The following is a 20,230-nucleotide window of genomic DNA, read 5'->3' as shown; positions in this document are numbered from 1 at the left end:
CTGCCTTGTAATCTCCTCATTAACTTTAATGTCCTGATTGAGTTAATTTCTATAGCTGTTATAAAATGACAACCACGGGAAAAAAAAGAATGACTAGCTCTTTGGGGTGAATTATCTGGACGGCACACCTGTGTTTGGTCCATGGGTATCACCAACGTGGAAGATATATGGGTTATGTCGGGTGACAAATGCTAAACTATTCCAGTTGCTATAACATCCTATCTGGACAAGAGATTAGCTCAGTTTACAAAAAAAGAAAAATAAATGTAGAACAGAATTGCAGAATAATGCAGAGAAAGGCTTCATTTTATTGCTGCAGGTGTGTCATCTTCAGGTATTTCTGAATTAGCAGGGGGAAACCACGAGCTGTTTCGTTGAAGCCGTCATGTGCTGCACAACATCTTAATTCATCTGCTGTTGTGGGGGCGGGGAGCGTTGGTTGTTGTTCTGTTTTTTTATGGCATGTGCGGGTTGTTGTTTTTTAATCCAGTCAGCCACTTGCTGGATCTTCAATTCCCCGGCGTACACGTTTCTTCTTTGCAACGCTATCTCCTGCTTTCCACTGATAAACACCTCACACCTAGGAGACAGGAGCTTCTAATTAGTATTAAAACCTGAAGTTTTCCTGTCTTGCTTTGAAGCTTTCCAGGGTGCTTTTTTGTGAATAATAATGTCCTCAACTCTACATTATACAGTGTTCAATCAAACATTGGTTTAGATTTAGGGAAGGGGGAGTGCAGTGGTCTTCCAAGTACTGTTTGACCTATCACCCCCAGCTAGCATGGCCCATAGCCAGGGACGGTGGTAGATGCAGCCCAACAACATCTGGATGCCTTGGAGTTCTCCAATCATGGTCTAGAACATGAATTCCTGCAAGAGAATCCGTTACTCTTCTGCTCTGTGTTGGGTTGAGGGAAACACACCAGAGAGGAGAATCTCCTACACATGTTCTATTTAAGTGAACAGAAGGTGTACAAAAGCACAGGTGTCTATTCTTAGGTTGCAAGAGTTACTAAGCCCTACACAATATTGACCCCCATACTGCGTTTCCCCCCGAAAGGTCATATGTGGCATGATGCTAAAACCTCTCTATCTATCATTTAAGAATATAGGGGAAGGGATGCAGCTCAGTTACAGAGCATCTGCTTTCCATGCAAATGACCGAGTACATCCTCAACCCTCTGGAGAAGATTTGGAGGATGCAGGGAGGAACGAGGAGAGGAGAGGATGGGGGAGTTACATTACACAGCTAAAGCTAATTGTACGAATTGCTCTGGGGCAAAAAAAGAGCGCTTGGGCACGAATGGGTGGGGCTGTGCAGCCACATTGGCAGAAGTGATATGGCATTCCTCCAGTGCATCAATGCCACCACCCTCATTGTCACTTTGTTTGTCCCAGCCACATTCAGGTGGGCCATGTCAAGAAGATGACTCTGCCACACCACTACTGCTGTTCACCCAAGCCCCCACTTTTCTGCCCATCTTTATCCTTACTTATTATTTACAATATGTACTATACTGCCATTCATAGAGCAGTTCTAGGATTTCCTCTGTGTTGAATTTTACATGATAAACATTTCAGGGACCTGTTGGAAAGAATGATGGCGATGATGTGGGTGCTCAATTCCAACATTTCCTTCTAGCACATGAATCAGATCGCTGGCTCAGTGAGTGCGTGAGCTAGGAATAAGGGTGTGTGAATTTTCATTCCACATAGTGGGCCATAGTCACAAATACTGGTGTGTGTATGCATGTTAAGATGGTCATGCTTATTCTAAGTGGTGGAATGGTGGCAGAGGGTAGAATGGAGCAATTTTAAAAAAATCCCTTTCATCAGTCGAGAGCAGGTGTATATGGAAGCATTGCTGTCTCAAGTTGGGTTGAACAGGGTTCTGATATGCCACAGAGCCACCATTTATCCAAGCACAATACTGGTGCCTCCTCCAGAGGCCTCTCAGTCCTACAACTGCAATATGTCTCTGGGCATACTTTGATGATATACATATTGCTGTTGATTTTGTCAAGGCAAATTAATGGCTGTATTTGCATTATACATTGAGTATTCTGCTCAAATGTTTAACTCCAGAGTAACGATTGTATTGCAATTAAGAATGATAAACATTTCCTTCAGCTCCACATAATCAATATTCATACACTTGTTTAAATAGCCATTCTCCAAACGGGACTGACCAGCGGCCTCTTTCAGCAATTAAATTAACATTTATTTTATAGGATGCATATGCTGTGTTGGATCCCACATACCTCTCTCTCTCTCCACTCAGTAAGTACTATCCTCAGAGGTAGAAATATCCCAAGGAGATAGAAGTCTTCATTCTAATTTTCCCTGTAATATATCAGCATACTTGAGGATATTTTTCAAATGTGTCACTGAACATGCCAACTACTAATGAATTTAAAGCAATCAATAATATGGATTATCACATCCAGACTCTTTCTCTGAACAATAAAAAAAATAGAAATCTCAAGGGACTTCTCTATACATTATGGATGCCAAATGAAGGTCATGTTAAATCATTCCCTGGTTGCTGTTGCCATGCAGCCAAGAGTACCTGAGCACACTATCTGGATAACACTGTCTCTATCCCTTTTGGGCGTCGGGGAAATGGATGGAATGATGAAAATTGCAGAAGATTGCACACCATTCAGTAGTTACTCCAAAGTGTAGCACTGGTTGTTTTGTGTAAATCCATACATAAGGCTACAATACATTTTTCACCAACAAAACTTTCCTCTATGGTCTGAAAACCCATGAGGGTCATGCTCTAGCTGAAGCTAAGCAATTCAATGTGTGGGTCTAGTCAGTTCCTTGGGAACAACCACTTTTTGTTGCCTTGGTTCTGTGATGGAAGAAAGTTGGGATATAAATGTCATAACATCAGTATCATGGTTTATTAACTGATTCACCCCAGTCTTCTGTTGCAGCTGGTCACATGGTTGGGATGAGGTTGTGGGTGCTGTTTTCCTTTGGCTTATTTGTGAATCTCCACTAGCTCAGAGCCCAGGAACTCTGTTCTTTTTTTCTTTGCAGTTTATGCATCCAATGACATGTCTAGGAAAAAAGGTAAAGGACCCCTGGACGGTTAAGTCCAGTCAAAGGCAACTATGGGGTTGCGGCGCTTTCAGGCTGAGGGAGCCAGCATTTGTCTACATACAGCCTTCCGGGTCATGTGGCCAGCATGCCTAAACCGCTTCTGGTGCAACGGAACACTGTGACGGAAACCAGAGTGCACAGAAATGCAGCTTACCTTCCCGCAGCAGTGGTACCTATTTATCTACTTGCACTGGTGTGCTTTCGAACTGCTAGGTTGGCAGGAGCTGGGACAGAGCAACGGGAGCTCACCCTGTCGTAGGGATTCAAACCACTGACCTTCCAATTGGCAAGCCACCGACCTTCTGATCAGCAAGCCCAAGAGGCTCAGTGATTTAGACCATAGCACCACCAGCAGCCCTATGCCTAGGAAGAACTGGACAAGTCACTTCTTCCCATACCCAGTAGCACTGAACAGAAGGAAGGCAGATAATCCCCCTATTTGGGTTTCTGTGCCTATGGTTTTATGTCTATAAGGTGGGATTCTGATGTAGAAGGAACTGTTGAAGTGGGTCTCTTTGATGACCCTAGTCTGTTATGTTTCTCTTTACATGACTAAGGAGTCCAGGTGACCAATCACAACAGAAAATACTAGCGAGTGATGCTTCTAGAAGAGGGCAGGCATTGCAGGTGATTTGGGTTATTTCCAGCTCTACAGTTCTATTATTCCCTCTTCCCCTGGCTGGAGGTGATGTCACTGGAGTATAAGAAGAAAAAATGGACAAGAGCCAGAATTCTCTGGAGCTGGGGAAACAAAGAGGCCTGATCTTCTCTCTGTGCTGAGTCCATGGCTATGGCTTTTGAAGAAGACTCCTAGAAACCCAATGCAGGAGTAAGATCTGCTGGAGTGTTGTGCTGTAACCCTTCTATCTTATGCTGAATATGTACACTGTGAGATGTAATCCATTGGTACAGTCAAATGCAACATTCCTTATTTCCCTAGAGTGGGCACAGGCAGGAGGACATCCGGTCAGTGTAACTTCCTGTTCCACTGATTGAATCATCCTTCACCCAGCATGTGACCTGCGAGATGGGTGTGGTCCTGGCTCACTCCATAAAAGAGCCGAGTCATGCAACCATTTTCTCAGTCTATTTTAGTCTTGCGGTCTTGTCTTGTTCTATCTTTTGCTGCCATGCTGCTCTCCTGTAGCCATTTTGTTATCTTAATGTAATTTTTCTTTCTGCTGGCTCTCAGCCAGCAGCACCTGAGTTCAGTCTCCCTATGAGATGAACTCACAGTTTATTTTGTAGCCACTAAGTAAAGACTTAGTGTATGGAAGTGAGAGCTGAACCATAAAGAAGGCTGATCGCCGAAGAATTGATGCTTTTGAATTATGGTGCTGGAGGAGATTCTTGAGAGTCCCATGGACTGCAAGAAGATCAAACGCATCCATTCTTAAGGAAATTAGCCCTGAGTGCTCACTGGAAGGACAGATCCTGAAGCTGAGGCTCCAATACTTTGGCCACCTCATGAGAAGAGAAGACTCCCTGGAAAAGACCCTGATGTTGGGAAAGATGGAGGGCACAAGGAGAAGGGGATCTAAAGGGGATACCAGGAATAAACTTAACTAAGAGAGCCAAATGAATCTGCAAACTAGCTTCCAGCTATATTGAGGTATATACTGCTCTGCTACATCACTTACTAGCCTGGGTGAAGGAAGTATAATACTTATTCAATATATCCTTTCCTACTATCCTTAACATTCCCAAATATACATGTGTACATAAAACCATATATTATGAAGAAGCCAATGTATGCAGTGACCTTCTTTCCAAGGGAACCAAACCTGAGGTATGTGCTGGCATCCCTGAAATCACTTACTGCTAGGAAACTGGAGTGTGTATAAACATATTTCTTACTTTGGTCACCTGCATATGATTACCTGTATATTATTAATTGCTTATCACACTGTGGCATTCTGCTAAGTTTGGTCAGGGGCCTGTGATATCTGTGCTGGTAGAACTCAAGTTGGACAATTTTAAGTTAGCCATAGCCAAATTGCTACTATCAGTGTTGCTGTATTTCTGACTGCGTTCCACTCTGTGTCTTAGACTTGCAGCTTAAAAAAAAACAAAAAAACCCTGTGATTTTCTTCCTTCTTATTTTTCGTCTTATTATAAATGTGTAAATCCATACTTAAGGCTACAATGAGTTTTCACCTACAGTAGGATTAAAATCCCTCTGTTTTGTAATTTAATGACTGACTGACATTTCTAAATTTAGTCTGATAATTCTTCCAAGGACAATTGGATTTCCTATGCAATTGTTTCCCTGTGATATGCAGCCTTCTGCTATTACTGTTTCTGAATAGCAACAAAAATTGCAATATGATCTGCTTTGGAATGCAAACATGTTTACTTTTTAACATTTGCTAGGAAAAGTTCAGTTTAAATTTGAGGATTGCGGAAGTAGGCTTCAAATGTCAGTAAGTAGCTTGGGTTTACATTATTACAAATTGAGGATATGACTTTGGAGTGAAAGAGCTCAGAGCAGAGGTTGCAGGTGGGGCACAGTTCAGGACTGGGGGATTCATCAAGAATCCCAGGTATGTCTTAAACCTATCAAACTGCAGAAAATAAGGTGTGTGGCAGCAATGCAAAGTAGCAGGGTATGGCTTAGGGGAAACAGGATTCAGAAACGGACCTGAGTCTCCTAGCACGACCAGTGTTCTGAATGGATTGTGGTGCATCAACAGCATTTTTCAAGGGATGAACCTGGAAGCATCTAGTACAATCCACATTACTGCCTTGTTACTGCCACCTCTGCCATGTGGCTCAAAATCCTTCAGTACTAAGAGCTCTGGAGAACCAACAAGTCAGAGATCAGGTTGATCAGGATAACAAGGAAGCCCACCTCCCGCAAGGAACACCTCAGTAGCAAGGTCTTGACTCTGTAGCAAGGCTGTTTTCTAGCCATTTCTTGACTGTCACCAGGGCCTTGATCCAGGGCATGCTGGACACATGTCAGACTCTGAGATGGTTTACTTCCTGCTAGCAGGGGACATGCCACTGCCTCTGCTCCTGGAGTGATCTTGGTGGGTCTGGAGCAGAGGAGATGCATTGATTTGTCCAAACCTATGGCATCTTTGACTAGGCCAGTCTTCTTCAACCTCGGCCTTCCAGATGTTTTGAGACTACAATTCCCATCATCCCTGACCACTGGTCCTGCTAGCTAGGGATCATGGGAGTTGTAGGCCAAAAACATCTGGAGGGCTGAGGTTGAGGAAGCCTGGACTAGGCTATCTTCAAGGGTTGTGGTCCTTGTCACCTAGATTATCATGGCAGTCACAGACAACTGCAAGGGTCATGTGCAAAGAGAAAGATTCTGGTCATGGCTAGCCAATATATGACATATGATGCAATATGATGTAGAAGTCCATGTCCTAAGTGTGTTTTGGGAGAGTCTGAGGCTCTATGGGAGTAGCAAAGAAAAGAAAAAGCACAAAATTTGAAATGTAATTGATAAACATAAAGGTGCACATTGGCAGCTGAGAGGATGTTCACGGAAGGATAAGCACCAGTCAGCCGATTGCAGAATGAGTGAAACCCCAATCAAGAAGTGCTGTTGGGAAGATAAAATGCTGATCAGGGCATGTTCTTAGGGACTATAGTTAGACAGCTTGAACACATGGCTGTACAGCTGAAATAGTAATAATTAATAATAAGGAAATGATACTTACCCCGTGCTGGTCACCTTATTAAAAGAAGGATATTGGGGAAATGGAAAAATCACAGCTGGACTCTACCTGGAATGATAGATGGATGAGATGCAATTAAAAAGAGCTCACTGCATTTCAGAAGACAGATTTTTTTGAAAGGAGGAGCTGTCAAAATATCCCCAAGATCCATGAGACATAAACTATATGTGTAATTTTTTCTGTCTCTCCAGCGTTTTCATTCTTTTTCTTCTAACTTAAAATATAGAGGCAGTATCCAGGGGAGAGGGTAGAGGATTCTTAACCCTTTGGCATCTAGTGTTTTCTGCCTCTCGAACTCTGCCACCAATACTGCCTTTTGCTCCTCTCCCCTATGCTTGTTTTCTGCTCCAGATGGCAAGTGTATCTTTTAGGTTTTTAACAACGAAATATAGTACAAATATATACCGTACTTTTCCGTGTATAAGACTTGGATTTTTTTTTTACTTTAAAAGAAGGTTAAAAATCTGGGCGTCTTATACACGGATCGTGCATATGCCCATTTTCTAAATTTGGCGTCCCCAAAAGTAGTGGGTGTCTTATACATGGGGGCGACTTATACATGGAGAAATACGGTATATAACTGAGTGACATATGGAATATGGGTCTCAGCCACCACAAATTATTTGACATGTTATTCAGCATTGCCTCAGCTGCTTATTAACTCCAGGCTAGCCAAAGGTAATTCTACCTCACCAGGTGCCAAATGCAGTTCCCAAAATCTCCTCAGAGGAGGATAGTTACTCTATCAATTGGATTCTGAGGAAAGATTTACAGGTCCAACCAACAAGCTTTGGAAATTTCCAATGAAATGTCTGCCCCCACCCCAAAGTTCCATTGATGTCACGTGGCCCCAGGCTCCCCTCAATCGTGGTGTGATATTTGCTGACAGGGTCTCACTCCTACAGCACAGTGTGCAGCTTCCAGGTCAAGTGAAGCCCCACATAGTGTGCATTGTAGTAAGCCAGTCTTGAACCAACCAGTGAAATGACAAATATAAATATGATAAGAGAGGCCTGGGGGCTGTGCAACTTTCCTAACTCAGCACAGGCAAGTTAGCAGAGGAGCTGCAGCTGCCATTTCCACCAGCATCACCACCACCACTACTAATAAGCTATGGTAGTAGAGAGGCATTTCAAATTCAGGGGAGCGGGAGGCTGATCAGCTCTGGCAGAAGGAGGGAGGTCAGTCGTAATGAGCAACTGTGAAGAAGAATGCAAATTGCACAAGGATTTATGAAGCTGTTTCTGCTCTGTGAGCATATTCCAGATAAGTCGAGTGTTAATAAGGCAGGCAAGTTTTTCAGCTGTGCCAGCTGTTATGAAGATGCTGGCACACTTTCCGAGTGGTACTTAGCGAAGGTTAGGCTTACCATGTCATAGCGCATAAATGAACATAGGCATGTCCTGCCTCGATACACACGCATGCAGCCGGTTACAGAGCATGCTCAGATCACCATGCCATGTGAAGACAGGCAGATAGATAGATCTTACACTTAAACATTTCAAAGCAAATTGGAGGGAAACAAGAGGTACTAGGGGAAATGATGGGTGGCAAGATGGAGAGAAGGGGTGGGAACAGAAAACATAAATAAATCATCTCCAGGACATTTTGCTGCCTACAGCAGAATCCAGATGCTGCCTGAGACAGAGCTAATGCTTTTTTTAAAGTATTGCTAGACGAGTCAGACCCATAACTTCTTTAATCTCTCTTCATGGTCATGGTGCCCCCTGAGGCAGGTTCCTTCAGGACATGGCAGGTCCTGGTCCTGAAAAATGCATTCCATGGCAACCATTGGCCAATGTGGTGCTCTCTAGAGGCTATACATGTAACCACTGAGCTTTGCACAATTCTGGTGGTCAATAAGAGGGATGGTTTCCATTACGGTTTGGGATGAGACATCAAACTGCTTTCAGTTGCTACAAGAGAAATTGGAGTCTGCAAGGGAGTTGCTGACAATATGTTCACACATGGTTCTTACCCCCCAAAATCAGTTGCATAATATAAATCGCTTTAATATATATTTTTGTGTTGTATTTTAATGTTGGAACCCTCCCAGGGATGTTAGGGTGGAGGGCAGGTAATGTTAACAGCAATAAAAACAACAACAACATTAATCACTTTCCATTCCAGCTTGAATAACAGATCTCCAACTTCTCCCTAGTTTTAAGCACAGAAACTATTTCAAGTGCAGTAACTTGCAGGTATCTTCCTCTACCAGTAAGAAGTGGTGATTTCATTTGCCCTTTCAATGAGAAAGAACTTTCTTGTTAGTTACACTGAATGGGTTGTATGGGCAGATCAGGAATTGCATGAAGAGTCTGTGTCAATAGCTATTAAGCCAGTTACCAGCACCAAATACAATGATCTCTTCACACTAGCAGCTTGAATTTAGTTCTGAAGATAATTGGCAGCCAATGTGGTTTCCACATTGACAATTGCTGGGTAATGTTCCGTCTCTCTGCTTCATTCAGAGATTGGACTGCAGAAATGCAGCTGCAACCCTTACAGTCTCTGGGCGCTGTCTAAAAATCACCACCCCTGCCATTTTTGAACCATTAACGCTGTAGCTGTAACAATAGTGCTAAAGCTGAAAGGGCTGATTGCAGGATGGTTTTGCGCATTGTATACCCCAAAGCACAACCAGATCAACATTGTGTCCCAGTTACCTAGATATGCATGATTGGTTCTGGATCAGAGATTATGGTAACATGTTCCCTCTTCACCTCATTTGAACAATTCTGCACTCATTTACAAAGGTGTGTTCAGTAATCAGAGGGTGGGGTGGTTGTTTATGGAAGAGTTGGACACGACTAAATGACAACAACAAATCCCCAGTCTTTATTTATATTAAATGTGTGCAGCAAACACAAGATTCATCTTGTATCTGTGGCATTTGAAAACAACCCACTCTGTTTCAGATTTTCTCTGTGTTGTGCCAATTCAATTCAATTTTTGTGTCTGAATCTGACCTGGTAAATCTGAAGAACTGTTTTGCTTCCATTGAGTATAAACAAGTATAAAAGTTTTTTTTCACATAAATTTCAGGCAGATTCATCAATGGGTTTCTGTGCACTTTTTCTGTTTTCTATGATGAATTTTTTTTAGAGATGTATGATTTTAAAAAAACACCCCTCTTCTCGCCAGCCCTCTGGGCATTTCCCCAGTCAGCTTGGTTTTGTTTCTCAGAAAAGAAGAGGAGGGAAATTTGTGTATCTAACATTTTGGAAAAACCAAGTCCAAAAATAAACTCAGACCTTGACTACCAAGTGACCCAAATATGCCTTGAGGCACCTTGCTTGCTAACAGTGTGACCCATGATCTGAAACACTTCTAATTTATCCTTGTTGTTTGGGTATACAGAGAGCTAATGCACACCCATATTCAAAATTAATGTATAGCATACTTATACTGCTTTTGATTCACCTGCGTAAAAATCACCCATATTATACAGGTATAGAGATAGATACTGGAAGCTCAACTTCCTTCTCTTTTCTTATTTCCTTTATCTGATCCTTTCTCTTATTTCTGCTGCCATTCTTCCTTTCAGCCGATGAGAACATACTGAGTTCTCAGCATGTGCCAGTCTGATGGGCCCGTCTTCATGTTCATTGGAATATTACAATGAAATGATGTGCTTGGGGGTGGTGTGGGGCGAGTCTCCAGCTTCATTCAATCCTCCTTTGGAGTAACTCAGCAAATGCCTGTGGAATAATTGCAGGTTCTGGAACTGATCCAATAAATTGTCCTAACAAACCAACCAATTAATTAGAAACTATCTATCCAGGAGATCTCGGCAGCCAAGTGTGTGAGAAACATGCAGATTCAAAGGATGGGGTTTCTGAGACTGTCACCGTCATTATATGCTAAAAGATAGTGTCTAATTATAATGAAGGCAAACATTAGATCCAAATTCCTCTACATGCTGTGTACATAGCACAAAACTGACAAAATGAATCAGAGCTCTGAATAATCCTAATCCATGAACTTCAGAGATTTAAGCAGGTGCATTCTAATCACAGGCTCAATGTAGTCATATTTATAATGCACACTGAGTTGTGCCATCCTCAAAGGAAGACTATGCCCTGGTATGCACATACATGAGGTAGCAGGGGCTGTTGCTCAGTGGTAGAGCTTTGAATGCAAAAGATCCCTGGCAACTCTGGTTGAAAGGACTGAATGATGGGGAGGGGGCTGCTTGAGTCTCTGAAAAACACAGGCACTCAGAATGGATAATACTGGGCTAGATAGGCAGTTCTCACCAAATAAGAGGCCCCTTCCTTTGTTGGTATGAATGAAGCAGTATAATGGGTTGAAATCACTTCAGGTGAGGGAATCGATTTTTAAATCCACTGCTGTATATGTATGCATATCAAGTTGAAAACTAGTACAGTGGGGAACAGGCTGGATTAAAGCCTTTCTTTAAGACTTGCTCAGGTTTCTTGCCATTGCTGTGATATAAACGGTCATCTGTCCTACTTCAAGGGGGCTGTCAGAAGAAAATCCTAAATTTGAAGGAGCCCTCTGTTTGAAAGCCTGTCAGGTTCTAGCGTTCTATCTGCACCATACATTTAAAACAGTTTCATACCACTTTAACTGCCATGGCTCCCCCCAGAGAATCATGGGAAGTGCTGAGTTGTTAGCAGGCCCCTATTTCTCTCACAGAATGGGGTAACTGTCAATCTCTCTTCCCAGAGGACTCTGGGAATTGTAGCTTTGTGAGGGGAGCTGGTGTGTTCTCACAACTCGCAGCAGCCTTAAATTACATTTCCCAGGATTCTTTGGGGGAAGCCATGACTGTTTAAAGTGGTATCATACTGCTTTCAATGTAGAACACAGATGGGGCCTCATTTGAAGATACAGAATAGAAGCTTTGGAATTGCCTATCAGTCACACGGGTCAGCTTATCATTCTTCATGGCGAGATGCATCTAATTTCTATTTAAATGGTAACCATTTAAAATATTTTTCAGCTGTACATATGAATTACCAAATGGAAATATGTGACTTTTTTGCAATACATTGTCTTTGTGGGGGTGAGACTATGTGACCACCCTATTTTTACTTGATGGGGGAGCAGTCAAAGTACCACTTCCAAGCTTCAGCCTTCCTGAAAAATTGAGTCTATCGTGTCCATTCAGAAATCTGCTGCCAAACCCTTGTTTATGCAGTGGGGCAGAGCTGCCCCCAACCCCAGCATTGGTGTTGCTGGAGTGCAGGATTAGGGCATGACAAAGTGACAGTGAGGTTAAGGTTGCATGGGTGCCCCAGAAGGAATGCTGCATTGGCTCTGCTGCTACACCTGCACAACCAGATCTCACCAATATCCTGTCCCTTCCCAGACCCGTCCATATAAATAGCAGTGGTGCTGATAGCCCTGGAGGATAGCCCTGCAGTTCCACTCCACCACATGGCCTTCTACTGCCCCTTTCTTCTGCATGGACCAGGCCTCTCCTGTGGGATGTAGAGTCAGGCCAGAATAGGACATCCCATTTCTGAAGAGTTATGGGGAATCATTCAACATAGTGCTAAGGAGATCAGTCCATCAGCATTTCAGCTTGCCAGATGGAATGATCTCCCCTCTTCTGCTCCTGCATGCTGCTCTGGGGTCCTCCCAACACCCCCATAATCAATTTGGGGGTTGTGGGGAGCACATGGGGGAAGAGGGGGGCAAAAAGCCCCACTGCCCTAGCAGAAGACATTTCACTGGCTTCACCTAGTGGGACTCCTTAGTTAAATCTTGGACTCTACCATCAAGCAATCCTCCAGTTTGGAACCTCTTTGCCTTTGTGTTTATTTATTGATTAGAAACAATTACTGGAATCCCTTCGTAGCCCAGCGAATCCATTCAACTTAATTTAGGATTCAAAAGATTGGATTTTGTTCCATCAATGTACTTTTCTCTACATACATTCCTATTTGTTTAAGGACTTGCTCAACACTTGACACTTCCTCCAGAGCTGCAGCCCTGCCACTCACCTTACTTGAAGGATGAATATGGCCCTTGGGGAACAGCTAAAGCTCCTGCTATTTAAATATAACTGAACACAGGCTTTATGACAGGGGAAGAGGAGAAAGGCAGGGGCCCTCCAAATGCAGAAATAGGAAGAATATAGCTGGGAGTTTGCACTCATCACAGACATAATAAGTCTGAGTGCGACATGTAGCCTTTGAAATGCACAGGGCCCACTTTTGCACAATGTGCTTTTTCACAAAGTGGATTGCAATTGTACACACATTCAGGTAAGAGCATCATCTGAAGTGGCAGCTACTATCTGTGCTGTCTGTACACATGGGCGGGCATGTTTTCAAACTAGTGCGCAATGGTGTTTTCTATTCCTCTCCCTTCAATTAGTGTTTTCATTGTCTATATTTATCACAGACTTTCAAAGAAGAAGGGCTGGAAACTGGTGTGTCGACATACTGATGTAAAGTAGGATACAGAGGCAGCTAAGTTACTGATTTTGCCTATTTCATTCATAGACAAGTTAAACATGGTGAGGGGTGTGTGGCACAGCTCTGCTGATAGGTCTGCCCCAAAAGGAGGTGACCTGATAAAGCTCACTCTGTGTGTGAATGCAGCAAGTGTTGGAGAAGTTCATTATTGGCACCAAGCAGATTACCACTGTTCCAGCAGAAAGCACTTTAGGTGGACAAATAGCATACCCCACAAGTGTCCCAGAAAAAAAGGGTCATCCCGCTTTTTCACACAAGAACACAGAAGCCATTGGAGGCCACGTACTCTCACATGATTTTGCACTGAGATCTCGCAACAAAGCAAGCCCTTTTTTTGGCAGGGTGTGATCTCATGCAACACCCCAAACTTGTTTTTGGGCACCATGAGAGCATGGCACCGAAAAAAGCAGGTCTTTTGGGTTATGTGATCTCGCGTGTGTCACATGACTTGTGCAAGAGCACAGGCAGGAAGACATACATTCTGGATTGGGGACTCAACATGCTGGAGGTATGAAATAGTGTGGCACAGGGACGACATGGGGATGACGTTGTGCGTGCAGCACTCCAAAATGATGGTTGTACACAGCATGTGCACACTCTAAAGCTACAGTCATACCTTGGAAGTCAAACAGAATCCATTCCAGAAGTCCGTTCAACTTCCAAAACGTTCGGAAACCAAGGAAGCTCCTGCAGCCAATCAGAAGCTGCAGAAGCCCTGTCGGACATTTGGCTTCCAAAAATAGTCGCAAACCAGAACAGTCACTTCCGGTTTTATGGCGTTCTGGAGCCAAAACATTCGAGAACTAAGCTGTTTGAAAACCAAGGTACGATTGTACAGTGGTACCTTAATTTGTTAAGAATGGAGGTCCATTCTTAACCCAAAACCGTTCTTAACATGAGGTGCACTTTCGCTAATGGGCCTGCCGTGCCACCAGCACACGACTTCCGCTCGCATCCCAGGGCAAAGTTCACAACCAGGAACATCTATTTCTGGGTTGGCAGAGCTCATTACCTGAAGCGTTCGTAAGGAGGATGGTACGTAACCCGAGGTTCCACTGTACTTAGAAAAGTGCTTCTAAGGCAAAGCCCATGCCTTCATGGAACTTTTAAGCAATACCAGTTCCTCAAGAGTAACCGTAGGTGCAGGGGGGCTGGCGGGGAGGGGTGCCACCATGGACCTGGCTTTCAGCAGCAGCAGCACTTTCAAATACCAGGACGGTGGGGCAGTGAGGTCGCAAGGCCAAGGAAGCTATGTCTGCAGTGCTGCTCCTCCCTGCCACCATTCCTTTGTGGTGTTGGGAGGTGAGTATTGGCTTTCTTTCCTGTTGATGAGTTCCCCAGAGGCACCTGGTTGGCCCCTGTGAGAAAGAGGATAATTGGATTCATTACAGCTTAGATCCAAATAAAAAAATCCTTCCAGTAGCACCTTTAAGACCAACTAAGTTAGTTCTTGGTATGAGCTTTCGTGTGCAAGCACACTTCTTCAGATACACTCTGCTTGCACACGAAAGCTCATACCAAGAACTAACTTAGTTGGTCTTAAAGGTGCTACTGGAAGGATTTTTTTATTTTGACTATGGCAGACCAACACGGCTACCTATCTGTAGCTTAGATCCAGCCCATGAAGGTTCTTCTTCAGCTTTCCCATAGTTTCTCTTCTTCATTCTATTTTTTTATATACATTATTGAATTTATTTGGGGAGGTTAAATACAGAGGTCACCATTTGCCTTGCAGAAATAGCTACCTTGGCAAGATGGTTCCTCTTCATCCTGGAGAAGAGTGACTAGTGGGGTGCCACAGGGTTCTGTCTTGGGCCCGGTCTTATTCAACATCTTTATCGACGACTTGGATGATGGACTCAAGGACATCCTGATCAAATTTGCAGATGACACCAAACTGGGAGGGGTGGCTAACACCCCAGAGGACAGGATCACACTTCAAAACGACCTTGACAGATTAGAGAACTGGGCAAAAACAAACAAGATGAATTTTAACAGGGAGAAATGTAAAATATTGCACTTGGGGGGGGGGAAATGAGAGGCACAAATACAAGATGGGTGACACCTGGCTTGAGAGCAGTACATGTGAAAAGGATCTAGGAGTCTTGGTTGACCACAAACTTGACATGAGCCAACAGTGTGACGCGGCAGCTAAAAAAGCCAATGCAATTCTGGGCTGCATCAATAGGAGTATAGCATCTAGATCAAGGGAAGTAATAGTGCCACTGTATTCTGCTCTGGTCAGACCTCACCTGGAGTACTGTGTCCAGTTCTGGGCACCACAGTTCAAGAAGGACACTGACAAATTGGAACGTGTCCAGAGGAGGGCAACCAAAATGGTCAAAGGCCTGGAAACGATGCCTTATGAGGAACGGCTAAGGGAGCTGGGCATGTTTAGCCTGGAGAAGAGGAGGTTAAGGGGTGATATGATAGCCATGTTCAAATATATAAAAGGATGTCACATAGAGGAGGGAGAAAGGTTGTTTTCTGCTGCTCCAGAGAATTGGACACGGAGCAATGGATCCAAACTACAAGAAAGAAGATTCCACCTAAACATTAGGAAGAACTTCCTGACAGTAAGAGCTGTTCAACAGTGGAATTTGCTGCCAAGGAGTGTGGTGGAGTCTCCTTCTTTGGAGGTCTTTAAGCAGAGGCTTGACAACCATATGTCAGGAGTGCTCTGATGGTGTTTCCTGCTTGGCAGGGGGTTGGACTCGATGGCCCTTGTGGTCTCTTCCAACTCTATGATTCTATGATTCTATGACAAAGCAACCAGAATGACAATTCAATCTGAGGTTTTATTTTTAGCTGTACTGTGCCTTCAGCTTGGACCCACAGTTTTAAATCTATAGTGTATTTTCATTTTGAAAAGCACTTTTAAGTGATAGATTGTTGTTAGGAATGAATAACATTTCCTGTTAATCAAACTGCTTTGAAACTTAAGTCATTTTAAAATGCATATTTATTTATTATCCTTAAATTATGATCTGCGTATGAGAAGGCTCAAGGTGCTTTGCAAAGAGTTCCCAGTGGTCTGCTACATGTGTGGTTCCCATTATCCAAATGCTCGTTATATGAAAATATCCAAATGTGAGGAGAGATTGTACAAACAAGCGACCATTTCCCCTTTTGCAAGGTTTCAGGGGGTTTTCTTATCATTTTGGTGTCAAAATTCCATGGTTGGGAATGCATTAGAACTTTCCCCATAGGAATCAATTAAAAACGGCATGCAAGTTCTTGCCTAACAAATGGTTTTCTGAGAACTCATTGTGTTCAGATAGCAAGACACTCGTGTAGTTCAACAGAGCAGGCATCCTTAACATTTGAAGGCAAACCTGTTTAGGGAAGTTTTTAATGTTTGACATTTTATCGTGTTTTTAATATTCTGTTGGGAGCCTCCCAGAGTGGCTGGGGAAACCCAGCCAGATGGGTGGGGTAATAATAATAATAATAATAATAATAATAATAATAATACACACAGAGAGAATTCTATAACCTCATTCAAGTACATTTAACTTCCCAAAATTATGGGTATTAAGAGAGTCGGGGTCTGAGGATGAGGATGCAACTGGAAGACATGATGGAAGTGTGGTACCAACCAAATCTTGCTGATCCATCTACTAAATATTTTGGAAATCTGCCTGATATGCATTTGGATACTATTAACAACATTGTAACCAAATTTTGCATGATGTTTCCTGAGATCAAGGAGCAGGTTTTTGTCTATGTCAGGGTACAATCAGATGCCATTTTGAGTCAAGATGGTGGACTGGACTCTTCAAAACTGCAGTTTTTGACCACCAATTTCAAAACTGCACTGAAGACAAATCTTCTAGTTCCCTATAAAACAGGATGAAGATAATGTCTTAAAACATACTATGGGTGGTTTTGAGCATGGCGCTGATGCCTCTCCCTGCATCACGCTTTCCCATAATATATATGATTGAATCCAGCCAAAGTTAGTTGAATCTGAGTCCCAATGAAATCAATGGCGAAAGCAAACAAGATGACTCTTGGTTCCTTTCCAACTCTAAGATTATATGATTCTATGATTTCAATAAGAACCAAGTTCCACTAACTTATTCTGGATCCAGCCCATTTCTGACCCCTCCCCCGAGGGCAATTACTTTCAGTCACAGAGTCCCAACTTTCAAAAAAAACAGGGGACTTGACTGGACCATATTGCAACTCAGCCCCATTCTGTCCCTTGTCAGGAGTTCAGCAGAAGACCACCACTGTAGCACCAATAAGTTGCTGTCATGCCTGGTTTACTATTTTTATTATTTATATAGCACCTTACAGAGTGTAAGAGGACATACCCTTGTGCCAAGGAGCTTACAATCTAAAATTCAATGTGGGGAAAACAATCAAAGAAAGACAGAGAAGGGGGGTGGTTTGGGAAGTTATATGGTATTGTTTCCATTGCACGTGCTTAGGGCTTAGTTACAGGCTGAGTTACAGTAGGGCAGCTGTTCTCAACCTGGTACCCTCCAAATATTTCAAACTACAACTCCCATCAGCCCCAGACAGCTTAGCTCATGGTCAGGGATGATGAAAGTGATAGTTCAAAACATGTAAAGTGTATTAGCACGGGGAAGGGTTGCAGTAAGACATGGGCACTAGTGGAGGTGACCTGCCTTGGGTGCATCTCTGCAGAAAAGCAAGGTGGGTGGAGGGAATAAAGAGATGGGGACTTGCTGAGGTATAATTTGGATCTGTTCACAAATAAGCAGTGTTGTTTTTTTCAGTGGAAACATTGTGGAAAACAGAAGAAATCAGGGAAACTAATAGTTGATTTAACAGACATCAGTTAGGCAGCATGCACAGTTCACCAGTGTGGTGTAGTGTTTAAGAGCGAGAGACTCGTAATCTGGGGAACCGGGTTTGCGTCTCTGCTCCTCCACATGCAGCTGCTGGGTGACCTTGGGTTAGTCAAACTTCTTTGAAGTCTCTCAGCCCCACTCACCTCACAGAGTGTTTGTTGTGGGGGAAGAAGGGAAAGGAGAATGTTAGCTGCTTTGAAACTCCTTCGGGTAGTGATAAAGCAGGGTATCAAATCCAAACTCCTCCTCCTCCTCCACTTCTTCTTCTTCTTCTTCTTCTTCTTCTTCTTCTTCTTCTTCTTCTTCTTCTTCTTCTTTCTCATATCTAATACAAATAATCTTACTGTCAAGATGCTGAAGAGGTCCCTATATAATTCAGGCCATGTGATAAGTCCACAAGATGCGAAGAAACACTCTATTGCCCATTTCCAGCAAAGCAACAGTAACATTGCTTTGCCAATAAAGAAGACTTAGAAAACTCATTTTCCTCAAGTGGCAACTAGAATGATCAGAGGTATATTTGTTCAAAGCATGACTTGGATAGATATTTGGCCATATGCCTGAGCTGCCCCAGGGATCAATCCAAATTTCTTGTCTCTGTGCTCAGAGGTTAATGGTGATGCAACTGAAGAATGAGATACGATGCCAAACCTGTGAGCGGTTCAGGATTAGATTACTGGCACAGGGATAATGCTGCTGAACTGTATCCTCCAAGAACATCTACTCTTGGTAAAACAGGCACATAATTTTTGCATATAAATCTACAAACAGGGTGGGTAGGGGAGTTCTGAACCAAACCAAGAGCTCTCCCTGAATTACAGTATGAGTTTATGAATAGGCATTTCATTACAGCAGTACCTTGAATCCCAAACGCCTTGCAAGTCAAACGTTCTTGCTCCCAAATGTCGCAAACCCAGGAGTGTTCCAGTTTGCGAACATTCTTTGGAACCCGAACATCCAACAGGGCTTCCGATTGGCTGCAGAAGCTTCCACAGATGCAGCAATATACATTGCAACTGTGTAATAAAGGATACAGGAATCAAAGTGCAGTAATGGCAGATTTACGCATGGTTTTGTCCCTCTAGTGCAGAAAGCAACTGAAGCACATACATTTCCTTTAGCTTAATGTGTAAAACAGAGCTAAGGAAATGGGACAGAGAATGGGCAAGCAGAATGTCCCTAGATTGCCTCAAATTGCTAGGCAGGGCTAGAAGTAAAAGGCAAGGAACGCTCTTAACAGGCTCTGCAATACACAAACCAAGATCTGTGGCATGGTAGGTTTTCAAAATGTAAATGTGTGTTTTCAAAATGAATTTGAGGCTGTTCTTTAAGTAGCTACAAAACTATACAGGCTACAAAACACTTGGCTTTGCGGCTTCCTGAGGAAGGAGTGCTTAACCAGAGAGAACTCCCAGAGACTGGGCCTGGCCAAGCGTGGGGCAGAATCTCCTCTTTCCAATTATCCGCCAGCCTAATCATAAAAACATCAAGCTGCATGCTCCGTATGTCATTTTTTAAATATTGAATTCATTCAGGAGTTTCTTGATTAATCCTTTATTATTCCTCTCCAAATCCCAAGATTCCCCTAACCCTGTGCGTGTGCTTGATTATCTGAAGCAATTCTAATACAGAAGCAACTGCTGGAATCGTTTTAGAACTGACTCCCTCATTTCCCCCCCTCACACATACTAATACTCAACAGAACACAAGTACAGCACAGCCTACAATGCCTCTGGCAGGGACAAGATGGAACCAAAAACTCCCAAAACCACATATCTTTGCATTCCTCCCTCACACCCAACCTGAGACTCATGCTGATAAGGACTTAAAGGACTACTTATATATTCAAAGGTTCAAAAAAGGCAGATAATACAATTCACCCTGTGCGATGAACCAGGAAGAGCTCTTGAGGCAAATGTGTCCTTTAATAATTGGCCATTGCCACTGCCTCATATTTTTTTCCTGGCTGTGAAGCTGGAGGCACTTCAGACTTATGGGATTCCCAGTGAGAAAGGGAATAATGCTGCACAAACCTATTGGTTACTGCAGCTGATTTAACCATACTAATCCCACACACCCTTCCTTGAAAGTTTATTGCATGGTATATGCTGAGTAAGGCCACAATCACACCATACATTTAAAGCATTGT

The 20,230-nt window shown here is 43.1% G+C and overlaps 1 long non-coding RNA gene across 2 annotated transcripts; it reads right to left on the bottom strand.

Moving 5' to 3' along the window:
- Window positions 1-288: 288 nt before the first annotated feature.
- Window positions 289-11,526, bottom strand: LOC308475551. Of its 2 annotated transcripts, none has more exons than XR_013985305.1 (4): window positions 11,392-11,526; window positions 6,789-6,854; window positions 2,262-2,343; window positions 289-580 (listed from the first exon to the last, which is right to left on the bottom strand). It is a non-coding gene; the product is annotated as an uncharacterized lncRNA (long non-coding RNA). The 2 variants fall into 2 exon arrangements; XR_013985306.1 differs by lacking the exon at window positions 11,392-11,526 and adding an exon at window positions 11,066-11,385.
- Window positions 11,527-20,230: the final 8,704 nt, after the last annotated feature.

The sequence above is a fragment of the Podarcis pityusensis genome (genome assembly GCF_964106645.2).
Source record: "Podarcis pityusensis genome assembly, chromosome: 4".
Lineage (NCBI taxonomy): Eukaryota > Metazoa > Chordata > Lepidosauria > Squamata > Lacertidae > Podarcis > Podarcis pityusensis.
Note: the sequence above shows the minus strand (reverse complement) of the source record. Positions and strands in the feature narration are given on the sequence as shown.